Source organism: Aegilops tauschii, chromosome 6 (genome assembly GCF_002575655.3).
Source record: "Aegilops tauschii subsp. strangulata cultivar AL8/78 chromosome 6, Aet v6.0, whole genome shotgun sequence".
Lineage (NCBI taxonomy): Eukaryota > Viridiplantae > Streptophyta > Magnoliopsida > Poales > Poaceae > Aegilops > Aegilops tauschii.
The window spans coordinates 219617491-219629500 of NC_053040.3; positions in this window are offsets into that span (position 1 = coordinate 219617491).

A 12010-nucleotide genomic window follows, 5' to 3' on the forward strand; every position below is an offset into this window, starting at 1 on the left:
ACACTAGCACCCATATCACATAAGCCATGATAACAGTGATCTCCTATTTTAACCGAAACAACAGGCATGCCAACAACAGGTCTATGTTTATCTTTAGTATCAGGTTTAGCAATTCTAGCAGCTTCATCACAGAAGTAAATAACATGCCCATCAATATTATCAACCAAGAGATCTTTAACCATAGCAATACTAGGTTCAACTTTAATTTGCTCAGAGGGTTTGGGTGTTCTAATATCACTTTTGTTGACCATAGTTGAAGCTTTAGCATGATCCTTTATTCTAACAGGGAAAGGTGGTTTCTCAATATAAGCGGTACGAACAATAGGATCAACATTATAAGTGATAGTATTCTCTTCAACTTTAATAGGTTCAACTACTTTTACTTCAATGGGAGGATGATATTTAAACCACTTCTCCTTAGGAAGATCAACATGAGTAGCAAACGATTCACAGAAAGAAGCTACTATCTCAGAGTCAAGTCCATATTTAATGCTAAATTCACGGAAAACGTCAGTATCCATAAAAGATTTAACACAATCAAACTTAGGTGTTATACTTGACTCCTTACCTTCGTCGAGTTCCCAATCTTCAGAGTTGCGTTTAATTCTTTCCAATAAATCCCATCTGAATTCAATAGTCTTGATCATAAAAGAACCAGTACAAGAAGTATCGAGCATGGAGCGATTATTGAGAGAAAGTCGAGCATAAAAATTTTGAATAATAATTTCTCTTGAGAGCTCATGATTGGGGCATGAATATAACATTGACTTAAGCCTCCCCCAAGCTTGAGCGATACTTTCTCCTTCGCGAGGCAAAAAATTATATATATAATTACAATCACGATGAACCAGATGCATAGGATAAAACCTCTGATGAAATTCAATTTCAATCGGTTGTAGTTCCATGATCCAATATCATCACATAGCCTAAATCATTTCAATGCCTTTCCCTTCAAAGATAAAGGGAAGACCTTCTTCTTGATAACATTCTCGGGGATACCTGCAAGCTTAAATAATCCACAAACTTCATCCACATAGATTAGGTGCAAATCGGGATGCAATGTTCCATCTCCTGTAAAAGGATTAGCTAGCAGTTTCTCTATCATACCCGAAGGAATTTCAATGTAAACATTTTTAGAAGGTTCAGTAGGTTGAGGAGCAACTCTTTGCTCTACTGGTCGGGGTGAAGATACCCCGAACAAGCCCCTCAAAGGATTACTTCCCATAGTAGCAAGTTCAGCACATTATATAAATTATCCCTTACCAAATTCCACTTACCAAAGGCGCTTCACTCCCCGGCAACGGCGCTAGAAAAGAGTCTTGATGACCCACAAGTATAGGGGATCTATCGTAGTCCTTTCGATAAGTAAGAGTGTCGAACCCAACGAGGAGCAGAAGCAAATGACAAGCGGTTTTCAGTAAGGTATTCTCTGCAAGCACTGAAATTATCGGTAACAGATAGTTTTGTGATAAGGTAATTCGTAATGGGTAACAAGTAACAAAAGTAAACAAGGTGCAGCAAGGTGGCCCCATCCTTTTCATAGCAAAGGACAAGCCTGGACAAACTCTTATACAAAGGATAGCGCTCCCGAGGACACATGGGAATTATTGTCAAGCTAGTTTTCATCATGCTCATATGATTCGCGTTCGTTACTTTGATAATTTGATATGTGGGTGGACTGGTGCTTGGGTACTGCCCTTCCTTGGACAAGCATCCCACTTATGGTTAACCCGCCTCGCAAGCATCCGCAACTGTGAAAGAAGTATTAAGGTAAACCTAACCATAGCATGAAACATATGGATCCAAATCAGCCCCTTACGAAGCAACGCATAAACTAGGGTTTAAGCTTTTGTCACTCTAGCAACCCATCATCTACTTATTACTTCCCAATGCCTTCCCCTAGGCCCAAACAATGGTGAAGTGTCATGTAGTCGACGTTCACATAATACCACTAGAGGATAGATAACATACATCTCATCAAAATATCGAACGAATACCAAATTCACATGACTACTTATAGCAAGACTTCTCCCATGTCCTCGGGAACAAACGTAACTACTCACAAATCATATTCATGTTCATAATCAGAGGGGTATTAATATGCATAAAGGATCTGAACATATGATCCTCCACCAAATAAACCAACTAGCATCAACTACAAGGAGCAATCAACACTACTAGCAACCCACAGGTACCAATCTGAGGTTTTGAGAGAACGATCGGATACAAGAGATGAACTAGGGTTTGAGATGAGATGGTGCTGGTGAAGATATTGATGGAGATTGACCCCCTCCCAATGAGAGGATCGATGGTGATGACGATGGTGATGATTTCCCCCTCCCGGAGGGATGTTTCCCCGGCAGAACTGCTCCGCTGGAGCCCTAGATTGGTTCCGCCAAGGTTCCGCCTTGAGACGGCGGCGCTTCGTCTCGAAAGCTTTCTTCTGATTTTTTCCAGGGAAAAAGACTTCATATAGCCAAAGATGGGCACCGGAGGCCTGCCAGGGGGCCCACGAGGCAGGGGGCGCGCCCCCACCCTCGTGGACAGTGGGTGGCCCCCATCTGGTGCTTTCTTCGCCCAATATTTTTTATATATTCCAAAACTGACTTTTGTGGTGTTTCAGGACTTTTGGAGTTGTGCAGAATAGGCCTCTAATATTTGCTCCTTTTCCAGCCCAGAATTCCAGCTGCCGGCATTCTCCCTCTTCATGTAAACCTTGTAAAATAAGAGAGAAAAGGCATAAGTATTGTGACATAATGTGTAATAGCAGCCCATAATGAAATAAATATCGATATAAAAGCATGATGCAAAATGGACGTATCACAACGGCATCTTCATATCTCAGGAGAAATACCTCAAGGATGCATTGAGGAAATTCGGCATGCAAGACTGCAAAGGCGTCAAAATCCCTATGCCCACAAATGGCCATCTATGCACTGATGAGAATGGTATTGACTTCGATCAAAAGGTATACCGCTCCATGATTGGTTCTTTATTGTATCTATGTGCATCTAGGCCAGATATCATGCTTATTGTTTGCATGTGTGCCCGTTTTCAAGCTACACCGAAGGAATCACACCATAAGGTTGTGAAGCATATTCTTTGATATCTAGCTCACACTCCAACACTTGGATTATGGTATCCCAAGGGCTTGGCTTTTGATCTCATTGGATATTATGACTCCGACTATGCTGGTGATCGTGTGGATCGCAAGTCAACATTAGGCACATGCCATTTCCTCGGACGTTCCTTGGTATTTTGGTCCTCGAAGAAACAGAACTACGTATCACTCTCTACTATTGAAGCTGGGTACATTGCTGCTGGTTCGTGCTGTGCTCAATTGCTATGGATGAAGCAAACCCTCAAGGACTACGGCATCAATGTGAAGAATGTGCCTCTCTACTGTGACAATGAGAGTGCCATCAAGATTGCTCATAACCCAGTTCAGCACTCGAAGACAAAGCACGTTCAGATTTGTCATCATTTTCTTCACTCTTTCCGAACTTCCTGAACTGCCGACCCGGCCCGACAGAATCACACCTGATCCCGAGCCGCCCCGACAGGATACACCTGACCCTGATCCCGAGCCGCCCCAGCCCCCTCCTCGCCGCTCCTCCCCTTGATCCCCGACCTCCCCCCGTGGTCGTCGCCGATCTTCGCCGGATCCGCCGCCTCCCCCCTTCTCCAAATCCTGGCCGGCCGGATCCGCCGCCTCCCCTCCGTCTCCAAAGCCTGGTCGACCGGATCCGCCGCCACCCCTCCGCCCCACCTCTTGGCCGACCACCGGCGCGGGCGAGCGAGCGGCGACGGACGCCGGCGCGAGGGAGCCCGCGTCGCCTAGACGCGGCGAAGCCGCCATGGACTTCCGGAAGCCGCATCCTCCTTCCATCCTCACCGCCTGATGCCTTGGTAAAGTAGATGACAGCCCCGACGGAAGCTACGGCGAACGGCGTGGCCAACAGAGCAACTCCGCGGCGGAGGTGGCGCTTTCAAATCCAGCAACGGTACATGACCTTCCTCCCACTTGTCGCCTTCTTCTTCAATCTTCCCTTGCCTGACCTTCTTGCTTCGTGTAGATGAACTTCGCACCCTATCCAAGACATGGATTGTCGTGCAGTTCCTCTCCTAGCTCTCCAAAAAATTGCTCACAAGGTGGCCTATCAGCTGCTAGAAAAAGGTTGGCCGAACTTCTAGCCAGGGTATGGTTGAACTTCTTCCTTCTATTTGTTATTTTCTTACAGCCATGTGAAGTTCAGGTGGTGTGTGAGCATCAGTGCAGGATACAAAAGGTCTTTTAAAATCTGCCTGCTTACAGCCATGTGAAGTTCAGGTAGTTTGTGAGCCTCAGTCCAGGCTACAAATAGTAGAAAATCTGCCTGCATTCACATGTGAAAATCCATGTGAAGTTCAACTATTTAGTGTGCTAGAGTTCAGGTTGGTATGTAACTTGTTGTGAGCAAAAAATAAAAGGAAAATAGAACATGCATGTGATCACATGAAGGTCAGGTTGGTACGCACTGGTGGTTCAACCATTCAAACTCATGAAGGTTCGGGTTTTTAAACTGTAGACAGTATTTCCCCTTTGCAAAACAAGAAGTTCGGGTTGTGGAGAGTGCTCAGTTCAGGTACATATAAGTAATCAAATAGTGTAGAATTAATAGAATGTGAGGTTCATTCTGTGAAGGGTGCTTAGTTCAGGTACAAAAGTATTGGCAGATGCTCAGCTCAGTGCATAGTGTGATGCCTGTCCGAGGGGAAAAATATGTACATAAACACCAATTTTATATGAGAAGTTCAGGCTGTGAATAATGCTAAGTTCAGTTACAAAGGTATAGGCAGATGTAACTTGTGTGCTAATACACATTTTTTTCTTTTATGTCAGCAAGACGAGTGACGCATGAAGAAGCTTAGAAGTTCCCAGCAGCAAGTACACAATCCCAAGCCTGTACGCGTTGCACCACCCCCTCAATGGGTCACACCTGAAATGCACCAACAACATTGCCAACCAGCTCCAGACCAAAACTAGATGACACCCGAAACGCATGGAGACTTCCAAGATGCTGGGTCACAGCCCTATCCGCACAACTTTGTGCCTCCACCTAATTGGGTGACGCCGGAAATCCCCCGCGGATTCTTTGTATCTACCAGCAGACTCCCAAGCACGCCGATGGAGGAGGGGGTTAGCTCAAGTCCTGCGTGTAACTCTGGAGGTTATCCTGGTGTGCCTCATCGATGCCAAAGCGAAGCAACTAAACCGGATCCCAGGGCAAATCCAACAGGGACACACACACGGAGGAGAGTGCTCTGCACACTACCACCGTTGGATCCTGCTGCCGCTACAAGTCAAAATTGTACGGGACATAAGGTAGATGGATTGCTTCACAAAACAAAAGAGCAAACCAAGACCAGGATCGCAATACCTCCACAACCACCTCAAGCAAAAAGGACGCAAACAAGAGAGAGGCCATCTTCAGCCCTCCTTCCTCCTCGTGATCCACTCCTGCATCCTGCTATGATTACTCCGCCGTGCCCCATCCTAGAGGGACAGCAGCAGACTCCGGTGGAGTTGCGATCATAAACGCACGTAAGTGAAACAAAAGTATTTATATACGCATCTTGTATTATCTGCAAATTTTCTGCTCCCTACAGGATAACAAGTTCATAAACTGCATTTTAACGTGTTGTTTGGATTATTTTTTCTTTTTCTGCAGACGCCGGATCTCCCGGATTATCTAATACCAAGACTAAAGATGCAATTCCAAGATGTAGAGAAAGCAAGGGAATTTTATAACAGATACGCCAGACACGCTGGTTTTGGAATCAGGAAGACGGGGGATAATGACAACCATATGTATTTTGTTTGCGCATTCCAAGGGATACACACATCTTCTGTTTCAGAGGCTAACAGGAAGCGAAACAAAACATCGCAGAGGACAGGCTGCAATGCAAGAATGAGGGTGAAGGTGCAGGAGGATAACACATGCGTGGCAGTGGACATTGAGTACAATCATAATCACCAACTCATGCAAACTGATGACATGCTGGTATTCTTGCACTCACACAAGAATTATGACCCCCACTATTTTGGAGTACGTAAAGCTCCTGCAGTACCATGATGTCAAGCACACAACAATCATGTCCATGCTATCTGAAAATGAAGATGGAAGCTACTTCCTAAGCATGACCGGATGAGACCTACTAAACCAGTAAGTATTCAAACATCCACATACTGCAATGTAAAAAAGCATCCTAGGTCACAACCCTTTGCTAGCAAAAATAACAAATGCATGTTTGCATGTAATTTCCAGGAAAGCCATGAATGCAAGGAAAGATGATTTGGATGATGTATTGAAACTTGTTTCATTCTTCAAAGACATGAAGGCAATCCATGATGAGTTTTTCTATGACATACAAGTAGACAAGGACAAGTCAATTAAAAACATTTTCTGGTCCAATGCAAGCTGCCGAGGAGCCTATCAAGACTTTGGCGATTGCGTAACATTCGACACAACTTACAAGACCAACAGATTTCATATGCCTCTGGCAGTGTTTGTTGGAACAAACCATCACTTGTAGTCAACGATATTTGTTGTTTCCCTTATCAGAGACGAAGATGCAAACTCATTCAAGTGGTTGTTCGATATATTTGTACGGTGCATGAACAACAAGCACCCAACTTGCATTCTAACAGGTGAGTTAAAAAAAACTCTTCAAGTTTCATCATCTTTTCAGTCTATGGGTCTGTATTGGGTACATTGGTTTTATCTGAAAATAATGTAAAGAATGCAGTTCAACCACTGTTAGCACAGAAGTCCAACTAACTATACAAGAAAGCAAAATTATCTGTCACATGTTTAGAAAAAAAATAGTTATGAATGTGAAGTTCAAAATACAGGAATCATAGAAGTTCAAGGACAAAGTTGTAAGAAAAATATATGTAACATGTTAAGAAAAATATAGTTATTTATGTGAAGTTCAAGCACTGCTACAACAGAAGTTCAAGAACACTGCTTTGAGAAAATTTTGAGTGTCACACTACTAGTTAGTCCTATTGCTACCTGTGAAGTTCAAGCACTGGTACCACAGAAGTTCAACAACACTGTTATAAGAAAAAATACATGTGAAATTTTTAGATAGCCATACTGCTACATGTGAAGTTCAAGTACTTGTACAACATAAGTTCACCATCAGTGCAAAAAAGAAGCAAGTTTCATTTTTTTTTAATTCATGCAGACCGTGCCCATCGATCATTTCCAAACACCATCCACAAGCTATGTCGTTGGCACATCATGAAGAAGTACAGGGAATACCTTGCGTTGCCGTACAAAAAGTATAAAACATTCAAAGAGGAGTTCACAGCTATATTAAACTGGCCGCTGATGCCAACAGAGTTTGAAACTGCCTGGGCTGAACTTGTACACAAGTACAACCTGGAGAACGACCAGATGATGATGCAGCTGTGGAGTGATAGGAAAATGTGGATTTCAGCATATTATAAGAACATTTTCTGTGCTAGAATGACTTCCACACAATGAACCAAGAGCATGAACCACGTGCTCAAGAAAGGGTTTGTCAAGGGGACCCAGAACCTACACAAGTTTGCTAGGCGGGTAAATGCTTGCATACAAACTCGGATGCAGAAGGAGAACGAGCAAATAATGACCATCATGGTATGAAGACACAAAAAAGAAAACACCCCCATCATGTTCTATTTTCCTTCAACATGTGCACTTTGAATTTAAAAAAATGAAACCCATGACTCTGCTTCGACTAATATCTTACTTTTTGACATGTGCAGACCAATCCTATGACAAAAACAACTTACGGCCACGAGGAGGACATGTCTATCAAGTACACGAGAGCCGTGTACACCGAGATGAGGACTAGGATGAGAAAAGCCACGCTATTTCGCGCAAAGTGTACAGCAGAGCCCACTAAGTACCTTGTGTACTACCACAACAAGCCTGGACATGATGATGAAGAAAGATTTTCCTGGTCAAAGCATGAATTCCAGGTTGTAGCTGACCCAGAGAATGAAATATACGAGTGTGAATGCAAGCTTTGGACACACACAGGTGAGCGGAAAAACAAACTCATTTAATAGCTAAACTAGTAGTATCATATCAAAATATATGAAACTCATTGATGGCTCACAAATTATGTATTCTGCATTCATCACAAAATGCAGGCCTGTTCTGCCTTCACATGATGAACATACTGGAGTACCTGAAGCCTGACAAATTTCCAAACAAGTATATCATCAAACGGTACACAAAGACTGCAAAATCACAACCAACCTTTGATACAAGGGACTACAACACAACTGCATCGGATGGCAGCTCAAGACTATCGAAGCAAGACATCTTGCTACAGCTGAATTGATGGTTAACAAGAAAGCGATGAGATGTGACCAGCAATATGACAGAGCCTACTATGTTCTCAAGAGGCTCATGGAAGAGCTTGATGCAATACATTCAGCAAATCAAGCGGATGCTGACGAAAGGATGGCTGAAGAGGACGCTGAAATTGAAGATGACCTTCATTATTATGTAGCTAAAATGCTCAACACCGCCGATCAAGCCAACCAATGCAGGCAGGGTGTTGACCAATCAATGGAGCAGCGACAGCAAGAGATGATGAAACTGCCGCTGTACTCTGAAACAAAGGGTAGGAAGAAAATTTCTGCAGCAAAGAAAAGTGACAAGAGAGCTCAAATAAAGGCACCGCCTGCAGCAAGAGTCGTCGTGCTCGATGAGAACGGAGTGCCACTTGGACATAGGAAATGTAGTGTGTGCAACCAGGTTGCGGGACACAACAAGCTCACCTGTCCAACACTCTTAGAAAGAAACGATGCCGAGCAGGTCAAGCAACCCAAAGTTCAAAAACAGCAGCCCAAAGTTATAGAACAAAAGAAGGGACCACACCCACAGAACGCAAGCAGCAGGCTTTGTAGCATATGCAAGCAGTATGAACCACATAATGCAAGAACATGCCCGAAGCGCGCAGAAGCTGAAAAGACAAGCAAAAAGCCAGAGAAGAAACAGAAAGCAAAACCTAGAGCCAGCAACAAGAAAGTGGTGGAAGATGAAGATGAAGACACCATCGAAGAAGAGGAAGACGAAGAGGAAGAGGAAGTGGAATGCGAGGAGGAAGAGGAAGAGGATGATGTAGAGGAAGAGGACAATGAAGAGGAAGAGAAAGAGAAAGAGAAAGAGGAAGATGAAGAGGAAGAGGTACATGTCAAGCAAAAACCACTACAACAAAAGCCTAGGAGGAGCGCAATGATGATGAACAGTTAGACTAGGTCAATTAAACAAAAGCAAACTTATGTCATGTCAATGTGCAGAATGTTATTCCACTTTTGAAAACAGTATTTTAGGAGAAGCTTACTTGAACGTCTATTGTTGAAGTTTCACAGAAATTATGCACTAGAAGTTCAAGTAAGCTTACTGCAGAAGTCCTGGTATAGTATGAGAGGAGGTTCTTGTGATGTATTGCATGAAAGAGCAAGCAGTAATAAAAATAAAAAATATACATTGTGAAGTTCAAGTAATATTACTACAGAAGTCCTGGTATATTATGAGAGGAAGTGTTGTGCTAGTGATGTATTCCATGCAAAGTGCAAGCAAGAACAAAAATGAAAAATATACACTATGAAGTTCAAGTAAGATTATAGTGGAAGTTCTAGTATATTATGGCAGGAGGTGCTGGTGTTGTATTCCATAAAAGAGCAACCAGCAAATAATCATACAGTTTTGAAGTTCACGTCAGCTTACAGAAGAAGTTCTGGTATATAAAATCGATGTAGGAAAAAATATGCTTAAAAAATAAAGTTTTGCCATATGAACTAAGGTTAGCAAAGACAACGCGTTCAAATGTGAAGTTCTGTTTGGATACGTGCAGAAGTTCATGTACAATGCCGACAAAAAGATAAAGAAACGTCAAGGAGTGTATGAGAATATTTTTGCACAAAGTTACAGTTGAAATCCATTCGCACTTGAAAAAACACAAAAAAACAAATATAGATTCCATGCAAAAGGCTACATAATGGTTGGGTTGAAAAATACCAATACATTACACAACACAGAAAATCCTCTCCATCTGAAACCAGCAGCCCAGCCACATCTCAAAGCAAAAGTTCAAGTCTACGATCATATGTTGGGGCCCAAAAATAAACAACACAAAAAACAAGCAGTTCAACTATAGCCGAGGAGAGAAGTTCAGGTACATCTGTTGGGGCAAAACATACAACACATTGATACTGAAAACCGATGCAGTACATTGAAATTCACAAGCCAAATCATTCTTCACACCAAATACTTTTGTCCACAATATCATAAGCAATAGTGCTCCAGCTATAGATAAACAAATCACTAAAACATTCTTACAACCAAATCTTTACGGAATCGTTCCAATCATTATCAAACCTAAAACCTGTACGAAATCAAATCTACAATGAAACTAATGCTTCGAATTCACGGGCCCAAGGACTGGATCTCTTTAGGGAGCTCTGAACGCATGACTTCATTCTTCTCGCTAAACATCAGAGTGTGCATGAACTCAGCCTTCCAGTCATCTGAAGCAGCCTGCAAACAAAGAAAATGAAACAACGGTTTAGTAACGGATAACTAAAACCACAGCAGGAGCGTCTCAGCAAAAACACACAAGAAAAATGAAACGATGATCAGACAAGAACAAGGACAGAACATACTTCCACATCACCAAAATCTTCAACAAGCTCATCGCCATCATATGAAGAGCAGAACTTCACGGCAAAGAAACCACAATCATTATTCTTCTGCTTTGGAACATCGATAAAAGTCGGCCTGTTTGCAATAGTCACCCAGTTAGACTGCTTGCTCGCTTTGTACGCAGCCTTACCGTACACCTCCTCGAGCAACCCAACAAATCTCTTGATCTGCCAGAAATAACAAAATAAGAAGAAGTAAAAAGCATGTTAACCAAAATAGTTAAGTTCAGGTACATAAAAAGCGACACTTGCATCAGATCCAGCTAAACAAATAGCAGAAGTTCAATTGTCAAATGGTAGTCAGTTCAAGCAGTATTACCACAACAGAGACAGAAACATATTTTGTCAACCGAAGGCATAATAAACTTCGTGTTAAACAAGAGAATATGAAAGGAGGTTCAGGCTAAGAAATACTCACGATACTTTGACAGTCCCCATGGAAACTTGTTCGTGACGTTTCCATATTAGCATAAGGAAGTGAATCAAGGATGTCAATGCTCCCACGATATCTATTCACCACATACACACTGTAGTGCGCCATTGTGCCAATTGGCTTGAATAGTATCAAAAAAACCTGCCAAGAATGAAAGGAACGGTGAACACAAACTATAAAGCATATGTATTGAAGAACCGGGATGAACAAAAACTTCTTGACAAACTCAGCAAAATGATGTACATAAAATTAAAAAAATCAAGAGTTATGAAAAACTAGCCAGCTTTGCGTTAAGAAGGTCTTCTCCTTGCGAACAAACATTGGGAGGAGTTTAACAGATTTTTTACATCAAACTTTGGAACTATTGCACCGAAAAAATCATACTCCAGGCAGTACTGTGCATTCACAAAAACACAATTAAAACACCTCCCAAACGCCACTACACCAAAACTAGAGCAAAAAAAGGAGATAGGGGTGCAAAAGAACTAAAACTTGTATGAAGTAGGGACTAAGTACAACCCTGTCAGGACAAGAGAATATCTCAGAGGTCTCCGGCTTATCCTTCCACAAATTTATGAGATAATCCATTATGTCTCCTTCCATCTGTCCCCCTTCACCGAAAAGGGTATAAAGGACATGTCCTGTGAGGTCAATCACATTCCCAGGGATGGTAAACATGCAGTAGCTTGTGCTGCAGATTTAAAAGGATGGGAAAAATATTAGAAGTTCAGATACAACAACAAACGGAAGTTCAGAAACTATAAATCAAAAGGCAAGGAGGGATGAACAGAAGTCCACATACTACAACAACGGCAGTTCAGATAATA